A 27,018-nucleotide genomic window follows, 5' to 3' on the forward strand; every position below is an offset into this window, starting at 1 on the left:
ATAAAAGCTACTCATGCAAACATTAACATAAAACCATTGCCTGAGTGGCCTTACAGATGTTCTGCAGAATCCCAAGCACAAGTGCATGCAGGTACATACACGGGTGGGTTACATAAGAAATAAATGAGAAGGCGTTAAACAACACAGTGGCAATAAAGGCATGAAAGGAGGTGTCAGTCAGGCCTGGGACAGCTATGGCCTTCAATTTATTAAGGTCTGCCTCTGTGCTGATCTTACTGCTTTGCCCGCAGACACGAGAGCTCCAATTCGGCCTCATCAAACCATATAATCTATTTCTGCTTGGTCTCTGAGTCTCCCGTACACCTTCTGGCAAACTCCAACAAGCATCTGGCTTATGATTTTGGCCTTATTTTGGCATTCTTCTTTTTTTTAACCATAAATTTGTCATTGTTGAGTAGAAACACACAGAATGCTGGGTGCTCATTTAGAGATGCCAGAATGTTCTTTGATCTTGCTGGAGAAAATATAACAGAACAGAGCTGGAGGACACCATTGCGAGGTGAGTACACAGACTCTATTTAAGCAAAGAAGTGAACAGAACAATGGGACAATGACCAAAAATGAAAACAAAACACAGAATGTGTGCCAGTAGCAGTGTGTGAGGAACCATGAAGGAATATTGAAGTGTGTGTGTTTCTAGTTTGTGTACCTCAGGAAGTCCAGCAAAGAAAAGGAAGTAACAGTTTGTTTTTTTTTTAAACAATTGACTTAGAAGAAATCAGACTTAATATTAATGACAGTTAATTGAATTCCAATAAACCACAAACATCACCTTCTTTCCTTCTTTTCGGCCCCGTACTGAATGTGAATGAACAGCGCGCTGTACATCACTCTTTTGTTCTTCCATTCTCGTCCCCTGATAAACCATAAAATGTCTTTTTTTGTCCGGTTTGGAGTCTCTAATTACAGATACATATGTTACGGTTGAGCTTGAGCGCCCATGGTGTGGCTTTGCACACTGATTCGGTTGCGGACCGCCGTATTTACACCCCTTCCTTTATCTACACATCTGCTTTTGTTTCCTTTCTTGTTAAAAACCAGCCAGCCAACCAAAAAAGAAAGGAATTTGTTGATGTCAGTTCATTATGCCTCTGCAGCTATGCGAGAATTTATTAAAATGTTTACTTTTTCTTTGATTTTTATTGAGTCTTGTAGTGTATAATGTATATTTAATATGAGATCAGAGCAATCCAAATCAATATAATGCAGATCTATGTCCACAGAACTTGAATTATCTTTGCGTTTGTGAATTGCTGACTTCGTAATTGCAAAAATAAGAAACGTAAACAATATTTTTGGTCTTGCAGAAATAACACAGCTTTGTCATTACCAATGCATTTGCTCATTTTACATACATTTTTACCACCGCTGTGAGAAATATTGCTGAACAGCTTGCTGAAGGTTACATAAGTAAGCATTTTTAAATATATATAATATTTAAAAATGCTTACTTATCACATACAAAGACATTAAGATCTTAACAAACTTAGCTCTGGAACTGGAACAACCAAAACAATTTCTCCTGAATGAAAGTGGTAACGCATGACCTTCCGGTTGACACCACTGCCCATAAAGATGCACCAGCATGGTGGAGGGCCAAAAAAAGGCAGTCCATGGAGATGTGTAGTCAGTGTCTCTTTTACACATTGACGTTGGCAGCTCTGCCTGACCTGACTGGCTTGGGTATTTTGAGACTCAGTTCTGTGGCTGTATTCAGCTGACAGGTCTTTGTTGTCTGAGTTTAAAGAGTTCAGCCTCTTCCTCTCACCTACTACCTGCTTTACAATGCTGGAGTAATTATGTCCCTTTGAAGGTACATCAGTGCTCTCCTTGTGGTTTACTTCTCTCCTTGAAAGTGTCCTCTCTCTGGATAATACACCGATGCCGACAGCAGAATCTTGACCAAAAGCTTTTTATGATGTATATACTGTAAGACATATAATTGTAGCACAACCAGTACAGATATGAGTATCTACTCAGCTATGTTTTGTGATTCTGGCATCCTGTCCAATACTGTGAAATAGTGAAAGTGAAATGACACTACAGCATAGCACATGGTGACACAAGAAAATTGGCATTTTGGGATTCGGGCTGGTAACCAACCAATTGAAATTACATTTGTGTTGGAAGAAAATATACAAATGCAGCCTTCTATGTCACAGGTCCTCTGACCCAGTATTGAAAAGGAATGAATTAGCGGGTGTCATCTGAACAGACACTTTCAAAATACCACAAATTCTTAATAGAATCTGAACAGGGGAATTGAAGAAAATCTTTAGAAGTGATGCGGTCACGTCTTAGGGTCATATGGGGAAGGAGGCGCAGAAGCAGGACATTTTCAAAAGAAGAATATTTAATGGGCAAAAATCAAACTTGGACAAAGGAAAGGAAATAAACATGAATGAACCCAAAGGCGTGTCATAAAGACAAGAACTGAAACACAAACACAAAGGTACGTTCTCAGAGTCCACATTTTTTAACAGGACCTGGTCACTCTTAATTGGTGTCAGTTTGGCGTGATCGGGACCCGTAAATCGGGTGCATGGGCGCCTGCTGTCTGAGCCCAGTGGCCTCTGGGTGTCACACGTTCCCTAATAACAAGATGCCATGATACTGTAAATAGGTAGATATGTTTGTCTGTCAAGATTAAAATATTAACATCAAGAAAATAGAATTACGCTATGCTTAAATTGTCATTCCGGCTCTCCTGTCCTCTACTGATGTCTGGTGTTATCTCAAAGATGCACAGATTCCCACTCAAATGCACAACGGCGATTCCCAAAGCTGACACTGTTTGGGTGCAGAGTTATGACTGAAGGCAGAGATAAAAAGAACAAGGACTGACTGCTGAGGCAAAGTGAAATGAAGGAGCTTGTGTTGACACGCCCGTATCTAACCAGTCAGGGGTCTCAGTCTTCTTATAATCCAGGATTTTCTCTGGATCTCTGTCTGATGGTGGGTTTTTGGGATAAACGTGCTCGGAGTGATACACAGCTATTGAAACACAATATAAAACTAACGAATTAGACTTTAAAAAGTGCCATTAGTCTGCAGTTTAAGATATTTTTTCCCCAATATCCATAAATGAAGTGCATCAGTTTTTATTGTTTTTATGTTTTATAACACTCAAAAGCAATGCACTTCATTATTCTCACCATTATTCTTATTTCCTCTTTGTGGGGGGCTGAGCTTTGGTTGACCTCTGGAGGATGTCGTTTAAAAAGAGATGATTTGCATGGTTTAGAGAAGATCTCAAGGTAAGTGTGCCTGTTGAGCGAACAGTTAATGTTCTTAAGATCCCCACCTGCTGTTCTGACTTTATTGCCGTCCTAGCCCCTCCTGCTCTGTTCCACGTGCGCGTCTTCACGTTCTCCCCATGCCGAGTCCGTCCTCATCTCCCACCACAGCGGCAGAATTCCTGAGGAATGGCCACAATCCAATTTTCTCAACTCCAATCAACGGGGGGGAGTAGTCTCCTGCCGAGAGGCTGACATTTGTAATAAAGCGTGGGTAGGATGGTATTTTCCCACTGACACTTGTGTAAAGCCCTTCTGCGGAGGCTTGATGGCTCCTCGACGAAACTTGGCTTTGCGACACGTCAGCTTGGCAACCCTTCAATGTGGAGCTGGCCCTTTCAAAAGTTTTCCCATGATGGATGAAAATTTCTTTGGTTATGCGTGTCCGGGAGCGGCCGACCCCCGAATATCTCTATTGGACGTCGCTGGAGGATGTTTGCTTCCTGCTCATGCAGCGCGGTACTGTACGCCTGAATCGCCTTTTGTCAGCTGGGCTCTTCCATTCAAAGAAACTTAAGCATTCATCTGTTTTTCAAAAAGCTTCAGCGCCCTGTGTGATTTAATGAAGACGTTTTCAATAGATGCAGGCAAACCGTGTGTTCGGGGCAGGGCGTGGGGAGACTTTCATTAGCCCTTAATACGAGGCCACTGTGGTTTTAGGAGCCTTGCTGGCTGTGTTGGGCTCTAACCAGAGCTTCTCATTCATTAGGGGTTTAAACAGCGCAAAGTTTTCCCAACCGACTCGTATTGTCAGGAGGAGAAAAAATACCAATCTGTCAGGCGTATGGCAGTCAATATAGAAATAAAATACATGGAAACAATATGGCCGAGGCCCCACCGAAATGGGCACACTTTCATGACTCTGTTTTATAGTGTCCATAAAATGCAGCGCTTCAATTGGCCAAAAAAGCTCTTTCTGTTTTAGTGTCCTCAACAGCAGAAAGTGCCTTGGTGGTCCGTATAGCACAGTAAGCTAATCGGGTTGCCAAAAACTGTATGAAGAATTATACAAATATTACCCAGTCTTCAAAATTCTGAAAAAAATCGTGCTGTTTGATATTACATATATGAAATAAGAACTACTTTAAAACTTTGAAACGTGCCCTTTCTCCCTGATAAGAATGATGAACTTTTAAGATATGCATTATTATGAAGATATGTTCTTACTACGCGATGCAATATTTTACATATGTATCATATAAAGCTTGCTATAATGAATCTTTTAAAACTATGACAGTGACAGGTATAGGAAATAGGCACAGACAGTGCCCATGAAGACCCTGAGAGGAAATAAAATGGGAAGTGAAACGAATTCACTGCATATTTCATTAGTTCATCACTTTTTTGCTGTGAGCTCCTCTGCAGTCCGGTCTCCGTTGGAAAATAATGTAAATGCACACGCAAAATGAATGTAAAAAGAAAGCAGCTGTGTTAATTTTGACAGCCCTGTAATGTATACACCACCAGCCAAAAGTTTGGAAGCACCTACTCTGTGGTTGTTATGGAGACTAAGATGGAGCCGTTTTTGAAGAATCCAAGGCAAGAAACATGTTTAGTACTTGTTGTATGAGGAGAAAGTGAAGTATGTTTGATGAATCTGTTTTTTACCTTCATGGCTGCTTTGTTCACACATCATCAGAAGCCGCTTCATGAGACGCTCATTAACGTGAGTGAACGATAAGAAGGCGTTCAGCATGAACCTTCAGGACTGTCTCCAGGTGGTGGAGAGAAGCCAAGAGTGTGAAATGCTGCCATCACAGTAAAAAAAAAAACAACCTTTTTTTTAGAGAAGCAAGACCCTTAAAAGAGTAGGAGCGGCCAAACTTTTGACTGGTAGTGTCTGTGTGTGCCCTGTCTGTCTCTAGCACAATATTTCTTTGTTTGAGTGATTTTTACCTCCCCTGTGGATATTGTCTACAGCACAGTCTTCTTTCATTGAATGGAGCGGTGCAATCACCGTGTGCCTCGCATTCTGCCTCCTGGTCTCCTTCTAGCACTTTCCCCCTCTCAATGCACAGCTAGACTGCAAATAAGAACTTTCATTTATTTTACAGATTTTCCTTCTTAACCTCAGTCTCAGTCTTAAAAAGAAAATCACGGCCAATGCATCCTGTCACAATAATGACACTTTTTTGCTCCAGCTCTCCTCTAACAGCCGCGAGGAGGAGAATGGCTCGCTCCCTCTGAGCCTGAGTTTATCTCCGGCAGGAATGAGATTGTGCAAACAGCCGCTGGCCTCCACCCCGGCACAGAAATTGAATACAAAGCAGGCAGCAGTATCATCATATTGATTCGAGTTGGTGTCAAGAATCATAATAATTCAAAAAAGAAAGTGGCTGCATGAAGAATCAAGGCCCGACTGTGTTCCTGCTGGCGTCTGAGTTGGTGACCTGCTGCGATGGCTCTGATTGGCAGGTGAGGATGTTAAGGTGAGGTGTTGAATTGGTGAGAATGTGACTCCACACTTTTAAGGAGATCTTGGCGAAAAAACCTGTCATGGTGTTGTGAATGGTTTGTCCTTTTCCCAGACCAGAAGCAATGACATAATGCGGTGAAGCGTGAACCGCAGAAGGTTGTAGCTGCTTTAATGATTAATTGATCATGCCGGTCTTTACTCAAATGTTAGACAAAGGACACTAAAGACTGGGATATGTAAGCCTTATAAGTAAGGCTGGGCGATTATATGATGCCGATCGATGAGCGTGATAAAATTCAGCTCAATCTTGGTTATTAACTTTTCACAATCACAATAAAATGGTCAGAATTTGCATATTTTGTGTGTATTTAACGATTGAGAGGATGCACAAGTTCTGGGTGGCAAGTTCCACAGAAGTTCTGGGAGGCGCCTGCATATTGGTAGCAGCTCTCTGATGCCCGTAAATTGAATAATTTTGTAACGTAATTTTTTTTTACTGAATAAAACGTAATTTTTTTTCAACTGAAAAAGCCAATTGGAGAGTATATTATGATTAAACAAATCATAATATACTCAATAATTTACAGCATTTATCAGACGCCCTTATCCAGAGTGACTTACTATCAGTAGTTACTGGGACAGTCCCCCCCTGGAGCAACTTAGGGTTAAGTGTCTTGCTCAGGGACACAATGGTAATAAGTGGGGTTTGAACCTGGGTCTTCTGGTTCATAGGCAAGTGTGTTACCCACTAGGCTACTACCACCTTAATTAGGCTCAGGTGGTACTTTTAATGGCCTAATAATGAGTGGGGCAGATTCTGAAGATGTGTAGTATGCTGCAGTGGATAAATGATTAAAGACAGCACGGCACATAAATTGTAAGAAGTCATTTAGTTTTTGAACACATCATATCAACATATCTCCCTTGTCTTTGTTTTCTTGGACTTGGCCCACAACTACCTTTTAGAGTTGTGTCTAAAATCAGGGTACGATATACCCTACTCCATGGTGTAGGTGGTGAATATGGAATATTGGAGGCAGAATCATTCATTCGCTTTTCAACTCTGTGGCTCCAGGGAGAAATTAACCTGCGATAAGTGAATGGAGATTCATGTAAACGTGGGTATGATTCTGACAAAAAACTCATGCAACACAACGGGCCCATGTTCACATTACAAAAATCTGGAAATACAAGAAAAAATACAATCAGTAGTTTAATGGTATGTCAACTCTAACACGATGCGCCAGTAAGTCATGTCAAATACATAAATAATTATACAGAAAAGAAATGGGGTAGTTGGTTGGTTCAAGATACAGATAACTACTAAGCGGTTCTTTTCTGTTTTACCCAATTGTGTAAATTCTGAGGACACCTTATCTTACACTAGAGAGCAAGCTTAGCGATTAATATTGAACATATCATGAACATTTCAGTCTTATCATGAACCCAGAGGATATTCATTTTACATGTTCTGTCATTTATTTTTGCATTTTCATGGTTTCTCATCCCTCCGTCACCATCATGGTGTCATTCATCACCCTGGCAGTGGCTACATTCCCCAGCTGTTGACTTCTGGGACAGGCTGTCAGTCAACCCATGATGCTGTTAAGATGATCTCGATGACACTGAATTAATGATCAAAGGTTCTTCCTTGCAACTTCTGCCGCCGTTGTCTTTACGCTGTGTATACTGTATTCATTCCCCTCGGCCCTCTTTCTGCATCCTGTTACTGTGTTGCTGCATAGAGCGTACAGGGTGGGTTTCAGTGGGACTTATTGTCACTGAGCAGAAATATTCTGTCAACAATGACAAAAATTGACAGAGCATGATTTATTCACAACACCTCCCCCGCCCCTGTCCAAATTATATTTATAGCTCTGTTTGTGTTTTGTCAATATTTATCATCATTGACACAATGGTTAATTGCGCATAAAGCAGAATGCAAATAGCGCTGGAGCATCTCATTAATGCAGGAAAAAAAAAAACTGATCATGGCTGAAGCATCATCAGCTGTGCAAATTACCCCAAATCATAGGAAATGGCGGCTGAACTGAAGCTAAATTGTAGGTTCAGTGTTTATTGTATTTATTCATTTATTTCTGTGTGCTGCACCCCTCCAGGACCTTTAGATTACATCCATAGCTGATCATTTTGAGTTGCAGTGACCAGATTGCTGGTGTTGTGTGGCTCTTCAAACTATTTAATGGTGTATCTTCACCCTGTCAATTGTTTTTTTATATCTAGGAGCTCGCAGCTCCCCCAAACCAGCAAAACATCCCTGAATATTATGCTGTCACCCCACTTGACAGTAGACACAGTGTTTTCAGGATGAGGCTGGTGCCAAACTCTGCAGCTTGGCCAAAAATGCTCAGTATAGGTCTCTTCAGGCCATATAATCTTCTCACACTGTTTCTGGCAAACTCGAGCTGAGATTCTTTCTTCTTTTCCAGCACCGTAAAGCCCAGATTTGTGATGCATTCAGCGTCATTGTTGTCCTGTATGCACAGCTTCTCCCATCTCAGCCATGAGAAGCTGAAATCTCCTGCCTCTTCCCCACCGAGGGCTCTTGTCGGTGGGATTGTTTGAAGACCCTCTTTTTGAGGTAGACTGACAGACAAAAAAAATCTAGTGAGTTCTCTGGTTCTTTCAGAGATATTGGGACACGCTGTCCCACCCCAGATTTCTCACTTGGAAATTTTTTGTTGAATACTTTCTTCCATTTTAAAAGTGAAAAAGAACATTACTGAGTTTTATATCCACACCATATCTGCCTTTTTATAACTTCTTAACCCTTCTTTACTAATTGTATTATATTCAGGTGTTTTTTTTTTTATAGAAAGTTAGAGCAATAATTTCAAACACAATAATTTGGTCGGTCACAATAATCATCTACCATTCCTTCTAAAATGTCAATAGTGTTAGACATTTAGATGCCCCTAATATGTAATAACATTCCAAACCATCCAAAATTTGGTCTCACCAAATCCCCTTTCCAAACCATCCAAAAATCTAACTTGTCTCTGTCCTTGGCAAATTACTTTTTTCAGTGCTTTAGAGCGCCTTTACTAAACTGGTGACTGTTCTTCTAATTTATTAGATTTTCCAGTGTAAATGAAATTTTCTCAAGACATTTTCAAGAAAGTCCTCCAATAAATTCTATTCCACACCTCTGCTATAAAGAGCATGGAAGTTTTTATCTTGAGCCTTTTAATTTTATGGCCTCTCAGTTGTTTCATAGACAATAAACTGTGCTAAGTGTTGTCATATTTCACATACAATATAAAAAAAATCCTATTATGTCATTAATTTCGATTCTTCAGAGTCTCATCATTCTCTTCCTTCCTGTACTGATTACTATTTCTAACGAAAGCAGGGAGTCATAAATTTTATAAAATACCATGACTCAAAAAATTCAGGCTGTTCTCAAGCCGACTCATTTCTGCAAGTTTCCTGCACTGTAGTAAGCAGTAATTGCACTTTTAAGATGCTGTGTCAAGTTCAAGTTATGTGACACAGAGCTTTTAGGTCACCTTTGCCATGAAATGATGCCTTCTGAGGGGGGGGAATCAAGCCATAAGCTTTTAACCTTGACTTACATCTTAAATTCCCATCAACCCTTTGTTTACGACTGCTGTACTTCCCATTGAAGCTTTCAGCGCAGGCGGTGGAGAGAAGTGCGGGGTCGGTGATGTGGAGGGGTCGGGGAGGAAGGTCGGGGCCTGATAAGGAAACGCTTCCTTGGGTAAACGCTTCCTTGGGGAAATGGCTAACTGCTCCGGGCAACACTTTTTTTTTATTTTTATCATTGATATCTACCTGACCCCCATTTGTTTAGTTGGCAGCCCCGCTCGTGCTTGGCCCATGGACCAGTTCTTTCCCTTAAACTCGCTCGAGTGAATTTCTCACCTGAACAACACAGATTTATTCTTGCATATTCAGCACCCCACCCATCAAAAAAAAAAAAAAAAAAAAAAAACACTCAATCTGTGCTGCCTGAATCCCTCCCAACCAAAACCCTCCATCTCCCCTCAATTGATTTGGTCATGAATGTGTTTCCAATCTGTCTTCTTGCCACATAGACTGCTTGCTCTGAAATTAATGAGGTGGCTTTTTAAAGGAGCGAATACCCACCGCCTTGGTTTATTTAATTAAAATCCCCAGCATTTTTCAAGCTGCCGCCACATAATGCTTTAAGTGCCAGTGTGCCAGAGACGTGAGGGAAGCCTCCCTGGAGAGGTATGATTGCTTTGTGAGTTTAATGTCAGGATGCTTTTTTTTATGTGGCGCTCTCGGTTCAAAACGCTTCTTTCAGCTCTCGCTGAGATGAGATGAGATGAACGATTTCATGGCAAGACAATAAAGACTGTCACCTTCACCTCTCTTAATTGAATTAACTCCCCCCCCCCCGTACTGCAAGGGAGGACCATGCTGTAGCCACCGGCTGGGAGTCCCAAATTTCCTTTCATGGCAGGGACCAGTCCAGCCGTTTGTGTCCCTTTGGCGCCGCGTCCTCCGGGGAGTTTTAATATAATCCGTCTTTTGTGGCGTCCACAATGCGCGGTTTCGATGCCCGGCATTACCTGCACCCTCCAGTTGACTTGGCAAACAGGGCCTGATGGCGGCGGTGAGCGTTAAGCTCTCGATCAGTGGGGGTTTAATCACAGGATCCGCCGTAATCAGCGCTTTAGCTGGAGTCCCGTCACCATGGCAATGTCATCGTTATTGTGCCGGTGTCACTGAGCATCGGCTTTGTCGTGCTCATCGGGGGGATGGATTTCCATGACCCAGTGGGCTTTTATCTGGGTCCGTTGCGGGCGTGTGTTGGTGAGAGTGTGTGTTTATTGATGTGGCCTTTTTGAAACCAAGGACTGAAAAACCGCTAATGACGTTCCTACCTCGACGCTCTCTTCCTGTCTGAAGTCACAGAGCCATGATGGGGTCTCCATCTTTGCATTTTTCGGCTGTTCCGCGCCTCCATTTTGTCGCCTGCACCTCCCGGCCTCGCTCCGTCCACCATCGACTGGCACTATATTTATTTTTGTTGTTGTGTTTGGGGACCCTGGGTGTGTGCGTCGGATATAAATATTACATTGTCCCGCCGCTCGGAGGGAGCCGTCCCCTCAGACCAAGTAATAAAGGTCCCAAATCAAATCAGAGAAGGAGTTTGATGAAATGTAAGTGAGGAGCTGTTATAAAAGGGGACTGTTTCTGATAACATTACACAGCGATGCCACACTCACCTCTTCTCTCCGCTCGCCACCTCTCCGTCTCCATTCCCCCACCCTGATGGAGTCCCCTCTTCCCTGCCCTTTCCCAAAATATAAGCCAGTTGTCCTCATGGGTCCACGAACGGCGACCATTAAACCGCATTTAAGTCCAGTCAGGTGTCGGTATGATGGGAGCTGGCTGGTGGGGTTTCTTTTCACCTCACCCCGTGTAAGAAATACACAGCCTGGCCTACTTACTCACTTTTTTTGTCTTTAAAACCCCTTTTGGGGTTCTGTACACTGTGCTGGCTCACGGCGCAGCCACTCTGACCTGAATTAGTGGCTTGAATGGGAAAATGGATGAATGCACATCATCCATCCAAAAAGAGAAACAATGTCCCATGCTGTAAGGTTCCTCGGTCGGGTTTTACAAAGCACTGATTTTGAGGTCACCGACCGCAAACCCTGATCTGATACAAATCGGCGTAGAACAGAATGAAGCAAAAAGTAAGCCTGTAACAGTAGAAAAGAAGAAGAAGACCCCCAGCAACTTTTGTCAATAAGCTGCTTTTAATTTGGAAGCTTTGATGCAGACTGACACGGTGTTAAAAAGTTATGCTAATTAAATAAACTGTACATTTAGTGGACTGTGTTAGGATGGGGCAAAATGGCTCCCCTTCTCCTCGGCTCCCACAATGCCCGGTGTAAACATTCCTGGAGGGTAATTTATTGCCCCATAGTGGAGAACCTTTCATGTCCTTCCTGCACATTTCTTTTGAGCGAACCCCTGCACATTTCCTTTCATGTGGTCCTTTGCTGCGGCTCCAGGTTCCCTTGCGGCCTGATGCCCTTGGGGGGGATGGCGCTGCTTTTATGGTCCTTCTGAGTCCCGATGGCAATAAGGCCAGGAGGTGTGAGCGATGTTCCAATAAGGAGGCCGTTTATTTCCGCTCCTGGCCATACTAGCAGGGGATGGGCTGGTCGCAGGTGGTCCCTTGCTGGTCCAGCCCAGGGTGCAGGTGATGGGGCGGAGAAAGCAAACTCTTGACCTTCCTCCCGACAGGGAGCGCCCTGGAAATGTGGAGCTGGAACTAGAGTGTCGCAGTGGGTGACGGTTTTGCCATTTAAATAATCACTGTGACCTTTTGAGGACATTAGTTACTCAAATTTTCTTCGTGTGAGAGAGCGAGAGACAGAGAGAGAGAAGCTGGAAGACATCTGCCTTCACTTGTGTGTCTGTTTCAGCCGTGCTTCACCACATTTTCCAGTCACAGCCGGCAAAGTGCTGGTCAAAGAAAGCTGCTTAGGATGGAAAAAGAAGGTGGATTTTTGTGAAAATAGCCCTGCAGGGCAACTTCCTGTAGGCGGGGCTCACTCCTCTTCTTGGAAAAGAGCGATGATGAGAACTGACTTGGAGCACATCACTCTCGCACCTTTGGGTCCTGACGCATTGATCACAATGGCTGTTGAATGAGTATTGATGACATTTATCTCAACCTGGTCTCACATGGCACCTAAGATCAACATGATGTGTGCCTTCCCACTTCAAATGAGCCTGATGGACCAGGTGAGCTTTCATTGTGGTGGAAGAAGGGACTCAACGTGGGAGGCTGAGAAAGAGGTGATGGGAGGAGTGGTCGAGTGGGACCTTGACTAGGGGTTTTGAAATTAATCTCATAATCGATGCACTGCAATGCAGATGTGGACAATTCTTCATCAGTGCAGTGCAGAACATTACTGACTATATCATAATGAAAATTATAAAGGCATAACAATTTTAGGTAGTGCCAGTAGTGACTATGGCAGAATAATGCCTGGTTCAGACTCTCATCTCACTGAAGCGTTTGAAAACAAAATGTGAAGGAATTAAAAAAAAAAAAAAAAAATTGCTACATTGATAATCACATTGTAATTTGCAATCAAATCGCGAAACCTCACTTGTCTTGATGTCACTAGACACTGGAGGGGAAGAGTGCTGTGTAGCATGTGTTCACATCTATTATGGAAGGTGCACTGAACCTGTGAACTTTGATTTGCATGGCCGAGGCTTTCTGTGCACAAGACCGTACCTGATATTGTCGTGCACATCTGAAGACTGGATTCGCGGCTTCGCTTTGTTGCTTCTGTTGAAGGACTCGCCCAGTACGCTACAGCTCATTAAAACCCTTCTTTTCATACCAGATGGCTGGGAATATGAAAAACCTCCTGTGTGATTGTACTTTGCAGAAGATCTCGCCATTAGTGACAGATTTCGATTTGCTTTGATTTGTCCAACTCCGCATTTCTGCTTTCATTAATTGAAGGCTTACAATTAGCAGGGTCTCTTGAAAAAAGGAGCAAAGTCAGCTCTGCATCACTGGGATTTTGAACTTGTTAATGAACTTTTTGCTGAGTTTTAATGCCATGGCAACACGCTGAGTGACAGCTGGAGCCGAGGCGGAAATCAGCATGGAACGTTCCGAGCTCCTTTTCCCAAAGATGGGAAAAGGTGTCTTCTGATGGACAGAACCCAACTTTACCTGCTCATAGCTAATAGCAATTAAAAAAGAACAGTGATAACTGGAGATGAAAGGAAAAGCAAAAAGAGAGACAGGTTGAAAGCAGCCAGCCAGAGTGCTCTGGGTTCTGCTGCTGTGCATTTTTGGGATTTCACAGCCCTCTGGGGACAGCACTGTGCCGGAACAGCACGCGCTCGCAGCTGCACTAGGCCTACCAAACGCCTGGGTTCCTTCGCCGGTGTTAAAACCGCGGCCGTTCTAGGTCAGCACGTTTGCGTCTTCAGGCGACATCAGCAGTCATTTACATGTGTGGCAGGAGCCGGCGCACAACAGCCAGCCACAGATCTCCGGCGAAATGTGTTCCGCGCTGCTGATTGATGATTTTTTGTTCAGCCGTGAAACAGACAGCACAATATCCAGACACCTGCAGAAAAAAAATGAAAGCTGTGCATAGCCCAGGGCACTTTTTATGAGCAGTGTTCAATTACTTTTGGGGGAGGAAGGGGAAAATAAATAAAAAAAATATGGTGGCACGACACTGATGTTGTCTGGGATGGGCGGGCGTGTGTATCTGACTGCTCATACGCACAAAATGTGGCAGGGATTCATTGTTTTGTTAGATTTCTCCTCAGACGTAAATCCATAAGTATGTAAACAGGTGTCACAAACACTTCAAATGTTATGTAAGATCTTCAGGCAGCTTCAGCTATAAATTCGCCTCATTAAGTCTCTCATTGACATATAGTGAAATTCTTGCTGTGGTCACGTGACTGAATTTTCCTATGAAAAATGTGGAAAAAAAAAATCAACATTTAAAGAAATTAATTAGTACAGCTGTGCTTCGTCTAGTTTCTCTGTGTGTATCAGACCTAAAAAAAACACCACATCATTGCCCTAAAAGCAGATTTTAGCACAGGCACGTATGGGTTAAAAATAAGCTCCCCCCCATTTTCTTAACTTACAGGCATAGAGATTTTGTCTCATGCTCACCCGGGTGGCAGTTCCAGCAGCGGCTCACCATAACACCTTCTACTTCATTAAGTTTGGTGTAACACTGCAGTGACATTGCCTATAGAAAAAAAAGAATGCTTTTCCTGCTGCTGGAATACATTACCGTTATACCGTAATTCTGCCAGCTCAAAAAGCATTGTCACAGCGCTCATTATATCATGCCTCTCCTGCGTGTTTTATTGATTTTTTTATTACTTTTTTAAAAAACGAGTTCTGTTATGACTATAAATATCCCAATTTGTGCATTAAGGTATTAAACAGAATCTTCACAACGCAGCTGTTTCCATGGGACGTAATTGTATTTGTGGCAGGAGAGTCGTTGTAAAAAGAATTTTTGTAAATTTGTCTCTTCAGAGGGAACCATCTGTCCAAAGTGTTTATTGGATAGAAGCAAACCACGACCACAAGCCTGTTCGGCCTGCAGGCTTTCCCGCCGCCTCTCTCTTACTCACAAAGGGGAAGGACTTGAACAGGGGGTGAGGTTTGTCGGAATACGCTGTGTTTCTTTTCCATTATGACTTGCAATTGGATCACTCCATGGCCTGGAGCGAGAGAGGGGAAGAAGCTGAACGGAGAATACAAAGTGTGTCTCCCTGGACCCTTGTGTCTTATTAGAACACTTGAAGAAAGCAAGAAAAAAAACTCTTTACTTCAACCTCTGCTACATCAGAGATGAGCGAGGGGAAACCAACTGGAAAACAAACATACGTTCCTGAGCAGTGTTTCTTCTTCTGTGTGTCACAGACACTGCTGAAAAAAACAGTGGCTGAGTCATTGAGGAGGTGGCCATTATATCTCAATTGTGGCAAAATGGTGGTTGCAGGGGGTGTAAGGAGTCACTGGTACGTGTTGCACATTGGTTGGACAGTGGTACATTTTGGACATTGGTTAGACATTGGTACGTTTGTCTCGTTGGTCTAGGGGTATGATTCTTGCTAAGAGTGCAAGAGGTCCCGGGTTCAAATGCCAGACAAGCCCATTACAAACAAGAGTGTGGCATGCTTTATTTTTATAATTTTTTTGGGGGGGGCAGTGGTGACCTAGTGGTTAAGGAAGCGCCCCCGTAATCAGAAGGTTGCCAGTTTAAATCAATCACGATCCGCCATGGTGCCACTGAGCAAAGCATCGTCCCCACAAACTGCTCCCTGGGCACCTGTCATGGCTGCCCACTGCTCACTAAGGGTGATGGTTAAAAGCAGAGGACACATTTTGTTGTGTGCATTGGTTGGACACTGATACATGCTGCACATTGGTTTGGACGCTGGTGTGTGTTGGAAATTGTTTGGACACTGGTATGTGTTGGTTGCATTTACATTTACAGCATTTACCAGACGCCCTTATCCAGAGCAACTTACAATCAGTAGTTACAGGGACAGTCCCCCCCTGGAGCAAGTTGCTCAGGGACACAATTGTAGTAAGTGGGATTTGAACCTGGGTCTTCTGGTTCATAGGCGAGTGTGTTACCCACTAGGCTACTACCGCCCCAATGGTTGGACACTGGTATGTGTTGGAAATTGTTTAAACACTGGTACCTGTTGGACATTGCTTGGACACTGGTATGTGTTGGACATTGCAATTCAATTAGCAACTCTTGGTAGACCTTTTAGGAACTGAAAATGTATCTAGACAGGAAAATGTGCACAACTACTGTGCAGACATCGTTGTGGATGTCCACAGAGTGAAGCCTTGGAATTAGTCTGGCAATCAAAATGTGTCCAGGATTCACCTTAGGCCATTCTTGTCATATCTGCAGTTGGCGTGTCTTAATTTGAGCTGTGCATGAGCGAGGGGAAAGGTTACGGAGGAGAAGAATTCGTGATGAGCACTTAATGAGGACTGTCCACCAAAAAAACCCTGACCACTTTCACTCGGAACTCAATATTGTCTTGACGCTCCAAGTAAAAAGTAATGGAGCTATCAATTTTATCCAGCCCACTGAGATATAAAAGGCTGAGCTTTTCACATTTAATGAGTTGAAAATGATTATTTTGTTCTTCCTTTTCTGTATGCCAGGTATTTTTGACCCTACTAGGCCCCTGCCTCCTGTATCCACCACCCTATCCGCCGGCGCTTCCTTTTTAATTGTCTTCTTGTCTAAGTTTAGTATTGTTTTCCTCACCCATGCCCTACTTCCCTTACCCTAACCTGCCTTTATCCTCCTCAACTCTGTGAGTCATGATAACCTCTCAGGCTTGTCCTCCTGCACCTCATCCTCATGGTATTATGCTGCCAGATTAAGGATCTGCACGGTTTCTATTATTTGGGAATTCACATTTTTTCTTTGGTACAATTAAGACCATGATTCTTCACCTCAATACTAATCTAAAATATGTAAAGCCTATTGACACCTCAATGATACCTCAATATAATTGCATTCATATTTATTTTCTGTTGGTGTCTACTTCCTTTGTTAAATACTTGTGTTATTGTGTAATGGAATTCATTTGCCAGATTGTGCACAATGTTCATGGTTCACGGGTGAAAAAGGGTAATGGGGCATTACTGAGGTGTTGGTTGTGTGTCAGTGCTTCAGAATATAGATTCAAATGTGAGTTATAATGTTGACTGAGACCTGCTTAGTCCTGTCAAGGTTACTCGGCAGCTGGAGCCCATTGCATGACAGATGGGCACAGGGCCACCCATATACACACACACCACTCATTCACACAGTCTCACCTACAGTCAGCCCACCTTGAGTTGCCTAGTGTACATGCCTTTGGACGGTGTGAGGAAACTGGAGAACCCAGAGGAAACCCACACCAACACGGGGAGAGAATGTACAAGGTTCGAGTCGGGATTCAAACTCACAACCTTGGAGTTGTTAGGTCACATAACTGTCACATCTCTTATAGTTGATTTATGAAAATTGTATTTGAAATGTGTATGGAACTAAAGTGAAGTCCTTATGAAATATCGAAAACAATTCAGAATAATTAGCCATTTGAATGTGTGCGGTTTTATTTGGGCACAACCAAATTATATGATTCATCCATGTGAAAATGTTGGTTAGACTAATTATGAAAACCATCTAAAGAACAAATATTTGGGGCAACAAAATTAATAATTCTCTCATAGAAAATACAATAAATCAATAAATAAACACATATTTATCTAAAACATGAATTGAATAAATAAAATTACACAAGTTCATTTATCAAAACAAACATATCTGTGTTTTTTTGTCAGTGTTTTATTAAGGTATTACATTATGAAGTGACAGCATGTTAGCTAATGCACATCACACAACAGCGGTTGCGCCGTCCGGTCAAGCTCCACCACTGCAACCCCACTTCTCTCCCCTTCTCTGATTGATTGATATTTCTGCTAGACAGCAGCCTTAGCTCCCCGATGGATTCTTGCAAACCCATGAGCTAATCCTGTGATCAATATCAATGAGACCACGCTGATTCCCACATTTCCCGTTATCAGACCTCCTTTGGTGTGTTGAGGAGATGCTGATTTAGCGGGAATATTGATCCTGCCATAGACCAGAATGTATGATGTGAAGGAATGCCCATGGGTTCATTTGTAAATGCCCTCCCTGAGCCGCTTGTGTGTTCGCCTCTGTTTAAAACCAGTTTGGAGGAAAGGGGCACATTAATGAACTTGGTGGATGCTGGAGCATGCAGGCTTTCAGCTTGTTCGGGACAAGAACATTACATTTTTTTCCCATCCTTGCAGCTTAAAAAAGTTTAGCCTTTCTGACCATTAGCTACCCATTGAACCAAAGTACCCCCATTTCAGCAAACACTTCATGAGGGAATGGCCTACTTTATATAATGGGAAACGAAACACATTATGGCTTGCAATAATTAAGCTCTAAGGTTCAAAAAGTGAATGTTGTGTTGCTGTAATCCCTGTAGCTGTCTGGTAGGAGAGGAAATGCACATATTTTATATAATATTAAAATCTATCAATGTAAACTGGCCCCATGCTGTCTTCACGCCTCCAAGGTCATGGGTTTGAATCCCATCTCTGAATTTGCATGCTCTTCCTATGATGGCATCTAAAATGCATACAGACTAGACTAGATGCACTGGCATTTCAGAATTGTCCATAGATATGTGTGTGTGTGTGTGTGTGTGTGTGTATGTGTGTGTGTGTGTGTGGGTTAATCACCAATCGTAAGATGCCACCTGTCTGTTTAGGAATGAGAAGTGAGTGAGGGAGAGAGGGAGTAAACTGCCATCCACATACTTAATGATGACTTGGGCACCCGTGGATGTTCCAAAGTCTTGTTTCCGAGCTAAATGATTGGCGGAGCTCACCTGTCTGTGAATGGTGTGCAGTCTTCGTATTGGTAGATACCGTAACTATACTGCCAGGTGTTAGGCGGAAATAAAAAATAGATATAAATAAGTTACCTACCAAAGTATTTCATAAATTTGATCTTGTAAACAGTGTTTAAAGTTACTAGATTATATGCCCATTGATCCTGAATTGTTATTAATTCAGAGCAAAATGTGCAATTAATTAGCTCAATTAAAAGCTCAAATGTAAATGCATTTTCACGGAGTATTTTGTGAGTGTATTTGGAGACTTCATACCGAAAGGAAATCTGTAAGGTCAGAATCTGTCTTCATGATTGTGGTTAAAAATTCAGCTGCAGTTAGATTATTTACATCATTCAGGTATAAATTGATTTCATTCTACATTATTTATTTAATTTGATCACCTTAACATTGTTTTGTTCTCTGAACACAGAATAAAAATGGACTTTTATGGTCTTTTTTTTTATTTTCTGAAAATTTGGTTTATGATTTGATTGACTTAATTCTAAGAATTGATATTTGGATACATTTAAATGTATCAGTGAATTTAATGGCAGTCGTAGTGCCGTAATGTAGAAGTTATGGCCTTTATGTCCACATGCTCATCATTGGCCTGGCGATGGACTCCCACTGGGTTTGATTAGGAAAGAGATGAAATGCAGCAGAACAGGTAATAATACAGCTTCCAGGCCAAATCAGGACAGGAAGTACCCATTTAATGAACATACATACAGACAGCGCGGCCATCATTAGAAGTGTTCTCTAATGCGTTAATTTCATTAATGCAGCCAATTATCTTGGGCTAGTTTACCGGCAGATTCCATTAGAACAGAGCGGCGCGTAGCTGCTAATTATCCTGATTGAATCGAGGCTGGTGTCTTTGTTGCTTTGACCGTTGGAGCAGGGGATTCCGTGCTGAGTACTGTAGTACTGCTGAAGGGATTAGCCAACACACACACACACACACACGTCACACACAGAGGGACCCAGGCAAACAGGTAGCATATTGGCTGGTGGCAGCTGACATCTCTGAGAGTGACAGGGCAGCAGTGTGACTCGTCGCTGTGAGACCTGGCAGTCTTGACGCAGCTCGGCCAGCTTTACAGGGACGCCGTGTGCTAGAGACTGCGGCTGAGCTCTGAAAAGCCCCTCCCTCCGCCTGGAGCCACCAAGTCATCCTGGCAGGCGGGGACATCGCCTCTGTCACCTGGATCCCCTCTCAGCTGGTGTCCCTTTAAAACCCTGGCAGTTCCCGCTCCTGGACAAGCCCGGAGCTGAGGGACGGGAGCCAAAGACGATGAGGTTCCTTCCCCATGACTCAGCCGGCTCCTGTTTTCTTCTCTCTCTCTCCATTCATTCTCCATTCATTTTCAAATATGTCAAAGCAATGATGAATATAAAGAATGAAGAGAAGGAGTCGATGGGTGGGGAGTTAAGGGAGAGTTAAGTTTATTCTTAATGTGCTTTTTCATGAAAATGTCCAGTCTCCAGCAGGAAATAACAAGCAGTGTCAATCTTTAATTAAAGACACACAAAGGAGCAGTGGTGGCTTGGTGGTTAAGGAAGCGGCCCCGTAATCAGAAGAATCCCGATCTGCCAGGGTGCCACTGAGCAAAGCACCGTCCCCCCACACACTGCTCCCTGGGCGCCTGTCATGGCTGCCCACTACTCACTCAGAGTGATTGTTAAAAGCAGAGGACACATTTCACTGTGTGCACCGTGTGCTGTGCTGCTGTGTATCACAATGACAGTCACTTCACTTCACTTAAAAATGCTTAATAATTAACGTTGTTGTTCTACCCCTGAAAAAAGAGCCCAAGGAGAAACTCCCATATCAGAAATGAGAGCTACTGTAGGTGTCCGACCTGCCGTGTTGACTGGTGACAATCTACATTGACGCGTTCATGGTCACAATACCACACGTCACAATAATACACTCTGCTTTGTGCTGTACTGAGATGTATTGTGATATTGTTTGATTTTAATATTGCATATAATGACACCAACATAATCATCATCATCATTATAAAATCATCAGTACTGAAGTAATTTGCAATTATAATTTGTAATTTGTACTCTAATACAATTTGGTTATGAGGGTGTTTTTTAAAACTTGCTGGGCTATGAATGATGAACAATATGTCAGCTGTTAATGGCTTTCCACTAATTGTAAAGTGCACCATATTTTTACGACACCCACACCCACACACTCATTCTCATACAAGGAGCATGTCTTTCCATATATCATTTAATGGCGGACTTATGTTTGCGAAGTGTCAAAATGATGAAGAGCCCGTGCTGTTCCCCTATTCTGGAGTAAACGAATGTGCACGTGGCCGAGGATCGGCAGAGCTTATGTAGCCTATTAAGCGGAGCAGTCATGCATTTCGGTAGAAAATGGTGGATGCGAAAAAAGATGACTCTCTGGGTGGTCTGGGCCACTTCGGGAATGTGCAGATTGATTACTTGGTGGTGTTTGGTGGTTGGCTGTCTATCTGACGTTGCCGGATGGGGGACTCGTGGCCGTGGGGTCCCACAGCCTGGGCTATAACAGAACTGAACGCAGTGTGGATTACACAGACGTCCTCCTCCTCCATCTCACATGGGTCCTTGGTGAAAGGGACTAATATTTAATGATCGTTTGTTGTGTGATGAGAAGCAGGCGCGTCTCCATTGTACCTCGCAAATGATCTGTCATCAGATCCTGATACAGTGTCATTTTCTGTTGCTGAGGATCTTTCCTGCAAGATAATTCTATAAGTCACAACATCCATAACACATTGTTGTTATTATTCTCCATTCAACCTCGGCTCAACGCGACATATGTCTACAGATTTTCCAAAAAGAGTGCAGGATTCAAATGAAAGGACTGAAGGAAAAGAGATTCCGCAGAAACGTTGAAGCTGGACCTCTGAACCGTGGCATATCAACATTACCGAACACCACAGGACCGTCCATCTCCACAATACTAAACAGTGATGGAGCAGTTCATCTGAGATTTCATGAGGATTTGACTTGAGTCCTTCTGAAGGAAGTGTCTCAAAACCAAACCCAGACAGCCAGGGGCTACTGAGAGGATTTACACACTGTTCGTGGTAGTGGAATGCAGGGATCAGAGAGTGAAAAAACCTCTGGTTTTTCAGGGAAAGTGGATTGTTCAGGGAAATAAGTTAAGAGCTTTATTGTCATCCCAACAATACATATACAGTGAGATGAAATATAATTTCAAAATAAAAAAAAAAATCACAATGAGGGTTAGAGGGGTAATAATTTACATTATATGAATGTGCATGTATTGAAAAAATAGCAGCTAAAATAGTGTTTTTGGAGTGATTTAAGTAGTAAATCATTGTAAAACAGCCTGAATAGACCTAGTACAATGAAATGGTACATACGTTCAGTATAAAATATGTGTGAATGTGCAGATGCACAGAATAAGTAGAAAGTGATCAAGTTATATTGTGCAAATTAAGGCAAGTTGTGTGCGAAAGTCCAAGTGTGCAAACAGGTTGACACTAATAGAATTGGAATGAATAAGTATAAAGCGTTACTGCGTGCAGAGAGGATGGCGGCTGCGTGCTGGCTGTTCGCGATCCGGGGGGATTGGGGTAAGAAGATCCTGCTCCTGATGCGGCAGAATCCACTTCCGGATGGAAGAGGGGAAAACAGGTTGTGGGTGGGACGGTACCGGCCAATCACAATGCTGCTGGCTTTACGGATGCAGGCTGGGGAGGGAACTGCACTGTCCTCGGTTGGAGGCGTGGCAGTTCCCACACAAGAATGTAATAGAGCTGGATGGAATGCTGTCATTGGTGCCTCTATGGAAGGTGGTGAGGATGGGTTTGGGCAGGTGCACCTTTTCCAGACTCCTCGGACAGGTCAGGTGAGGGAACCGGTGTTGCTGGTCCAGGAGAGGACATCTGGTGCTCTTCACTCGCTCCACTTTTGAGCAATCTAATAAGAATACATCTGAAGTGACTTCTAAAGTATGCAAATAATGAGCTTCAGAAGAGAGATACTTCAGTGCTTCCTCATGGTTCACAATGCAACCACGAGGACCAAAGCAAGAACGGCTCCCTTGATTAATCTGAAGTAATTGTCTATTTTACGGTTGGCTTCACTCGTTAACCGTTTGTGAATATTGCCCAAATGTATTACAAAGTGTAAGCATCCTAATTAAGGTTATTATTCAAATATGAGCTCGCGTCAACCTTTCAACCCCTGAAGTTTACAGCCTCATTGCTCTTTATTATTTTGTAAGGCTGTTGCTCAGAAAAGACATAATGAGATGCAAGATGTCCGTGCGGAGGTGGGCGGAGGGCTGCACTTTATTGCTTGGCCTTTTCTCATAGTGCAGGACGTGTTTGAACAATATCTAAATGGCAGCAGCACGACTATAGCACTCAGAGGAGACAGACAACTCTATAGCTATATTTTTTATTTTAAAGGGCAGGTTTGGGATGTGAGGAGGAGGAGGAGGAGTGGTCGTCAGCGTCCACCGAACTGGACCCAGAGCTCAATAAAGAAGTTCGCAGAAGTCCCTCCAAGAAAATGAGAAGTGAACAGAAAACTCATTTTATAGGCACTTCGTATTCAAGATGACCTTCTTTCCTTGGGAGAAATATCAGGCCTTGGTGCATTGTGGGACTTTTCAGCCTTCTGATGGAATCTGTCATGTCTTGTAATGGTTTAGAATGAGAACAAAATAATGCCTACAGGAAGGGGAGGGAGATGGGAAAGTGTCAAGTATATGCTGCCAGAAACAGTTACTTGTTTTCATTATCTATCTGTCCGTCTAGCTCTATTTCTGTCTGTCTAGATCTATCTGTCTAGAGTTTCACAATATAGTGGCTATCATGATCTGTCTACATTGTAATGTACAGTACACATACCACCGAGGCCACTGTGTTCCTGCAGACCGTCATCCAGTCTGCCGCCATGGCATCAGCTGGGTTTCAACATGTGAAATATGTGCAGTTTCCACTCAGCAGAGGGATATCTTATGGTTCAAAATGCCACTCCCCTGATGCAGCTAATGGAATTTCGGAGTAATTGTCTTTTTTAATGGTTGGCGTGGCTGTCGTTTGGCTTATGTTCTTAACACTGAGGAACATGGTTCAGTATTACATTTCAGCTACTGCTGACTCTCTTGATCTTGAGACGAGAACTAAAGCAACCTATACTTGATTACAAGATGATTACAAGATAGTTGTTGTTCTCACAATGTGATACCTGGATTAAAGTAAAAAGTATACGGTAAATGGATCTTCACAACTCGGCGTCTGATATGGTGACAAAAAAAAAATGACAGGTAGAGCGTGTGGTTCTGCAGCACAGCGTGGACAAAGCAGCTGCCATCCTGTCAATTTGTTGTGAAATCCAGGTGCTTCGCAGTTCGTGGGCGGGAATCGGTGAGGGTGTCCAATACGATTTGCCGCCACGTGTGATATTTCAACACCCTCAAAGCGCAGTATGAATTTGTCAAGAGCACGAGCCACTGCCTGTGACGCGTTGGAGCAGCGCTTTGCGTTTTTTGGTACCCGAGCAAGTCCTGTGTGTCTGCTGACAAGATGAGAAAATGTGACAAGATTAATTATATGGCTGCAGAGGCACCTCCCTGCCGTCCCGTCCCTTTCTGTCACACTGAGATGCGCTCGCGGGTTTACAAAAACGTTGGCAGTGTACTTTCCATAGGACACTTCACTTTTCATTCAAGGGATTGGATTCTCTTCCAGGGTTCACATGCATGGGCTACTAGTTTAGCTGGAGTAAACTGTTGATTTTATCTGATCCTAGTGGGTTAGTGAAAACCCTTGTTGGATGTATTGGCATAGCAACAAATCCTAAAACCTCCAACCTGCTCAGGGGGTTCTCTGTTAACAAGGCTTAAAATCTTTTCAGCCGTGGCTGCACCATTTATAGATGAGGAACACTCCCATAGCATGATTTTAAGTAATAAGTAATAATTAATGATGTCACGTTATATTAAAGAACATCACTTTTCTGCTTTTGCTGTTTCCTTTGGTACAAAGTTAGTACAGACTACTTCAGCTTTGTACACGTCTAGTTGAAGTTCTTATTGAAAATGTGCGCTCTTTCTTTTCTACCACCATCTTTTGTTAGTCTAAACCTCATGCACGTTTGATGAACCAACTTCCTGGATTAGTTTAATTAATTAAAACATTTTTTCCCCTTTTTTTTTCGTATAGCACAGATAGTTGCAGCATCATTCTGTCACCAACATGACCATGTCTGTGACCTACATATAGAAGGGAACTTTGCTGTATTTTTGTCTATATTTGGCATTGTACATGCTAGAAATGAACAACATAAGCAGATTCCTTAGTCTGCTTTAATCGTAACTCAATCATGATCAGCATTTTTAAAATGTCTTTCAGTCTGACATCGTTCTGTCTGACAGACAATGTGGATGGAGATCACATAATGTGATGTGACAATCTTTCAGGACTGTCGCCTTAGCACAGTGTATAAGGACAAACATCTTCTGCTTCTGAATGCTGACTGACGTTGCTTAGCAACAATGACAACAGCTGGATAGGTGGATGTGCTATTCAGCACTGAAGCTAAATCAAACATGCACTAATATGAACAGTGACAGCAGTAACAATGTATTTACAGTAATTAACTCTAATTGACCTTTGACCTCATGAAATCAACTACTGTATCTATCATCGCCTTGTAATATCCTTTAATTAAACTGCAATGATTTAGTTTAATGCTGTAGTTAAGCAGACGTACAGCAGCAGAGGGTTATATGGGCCTACATGGCTCTGCTGAGAATTCAATGTTTCAAACACCACAATCATCCCTTGACTATCTGTCTTGACCAACAAAGCTATATAGTTGCCTTGACAACGTGAATATGCTAGAGAACTGACTGATAACCAGTGGCTGTCCCCTCTCTCTATTGCATCCCACTGCACATGACGTAAATTGCCCAGCACGCTATGATGTAGAGACGCTGCTGGATATATGGCGTTTTTATAACAGTATATTTTGCCCGTAGCATCCACCGAACCATAATATTCTGCCAAAAAGTCCTCAGGGGATCACAAAGATCTTGTACGCTTATTCCGAACATATTTTTTCCCCAAGCTGGTCGTTTCATTAATACTGAGCGTTTTTTGATTCGATTTCTGACCGCACACCATTGTAATAGAACACTGCATTCCTGCCGGCACTAGCCTGTTCTTGTGCCAGATTTCATCAGGTTCCAGCAAGGCCAGTGGCTGCGAACCTCCTGCAGTTTTCTGAGTGAAGTGGACCCCGCCCTCCAGAGATCCCATTGCCAATTTTTCAGTGAGCGGCATATGGAAGTCTGTGATTTTAATGCTGTTTACATATTTTTTATGTTCTTTGGGGGCTGGAGTGAACTTGGGGATGATTCATTCTTGTAAGCTTTCTAGTGTTATAAAGTCGGCTGGTTTATCCATATACAATGTGTACAGTGGGGTGAAATAATGTTTCTCCCATGGACACGATGCTGTATGTACAAATAACATTGTATTCATGCCCCATGTTCTCCAGCACGTGATAGAAATGGGTACAATGGAGCCATATATATTGGGGAGAAAGACTGTATTAGTATCATTCATAATTTTGTATGACTAATGTGAAAAACATCATATATTAATATCACTTTTTGTTGGGAATATTTTCATACCATTTCCAGGAATACATGTGCCTTTGGTGCTGCAACAATTCATCATAATACCGCTCACTTGGTCTGTATTTTTGCCATTTAGCAATTTTTCATTTTGTTCAGATATGAGATCTGTAGAACCTTAGAACATTTTGAATGTCTACTGATGCGTTGCATAATATAATGGGTATTGTGATGAATATCAATATCAATATCATGATAAATCACGATTTCTCTCATACTGTAGGACATCCAGATTGCTGTATACCTGCAGTTTGTCCTGTTTGGATTGAAGAGGCTATGAAAGAAATATTGCCTCCGAACCTCCATCGCAGCACACAGGGACTGCAGGCCACTGAAAACACTTATCATGTCAACAGCCCTATAACTCAGGCTGACAACGGACGTTGGCCTGGATCGGTTGTTGTGTTGGACTCCTGTTATGAATGCTTTTGTGGATAGTAGCAATTTAAAAGATTAAAGCGAATATTACATTAGATAAAGGATCGAATGACGTGTGGGGTTCACTGAGAAATAAAGACAGTCGTGGAAAGCGTTTTGTGGTGGGAGAAATGATTTTGGCACCTGCTACACTCATTATTTTGCCACATTTTCCTTCCTCCTTCTGCCGGAGG

General features: G+C 42.7%; 1 protein-coding gene across 6 annotated transcripts in view; it reads left to right on the top strand.

Moving 5' to 3' along the window:
- grid2 (glutamate receptor, ionotropic, delta 2) overlaps positions 1–27,018 on the top strand; it is a 307,218-nt gene that overhangs the window by 41,220 nt on the left and 238,980 nt on the right. The gene's annotated exons all lie outside the window — the stretch shown is intronic.

The sequence above is a fragment of the Denticeps clupeoides genome, chromosome 11, assembly GCF_900700375.1.
Source record: "Denticeps clupeoides chromosome 11, fDenClu1.1, whole genome shotgun sequence".
NCBI lineage: Eukaryota > Metazoa > Chordata > Actinopteri > Clupeiformes > Denticipitidae > Denticeps > Denticeps clupeoides.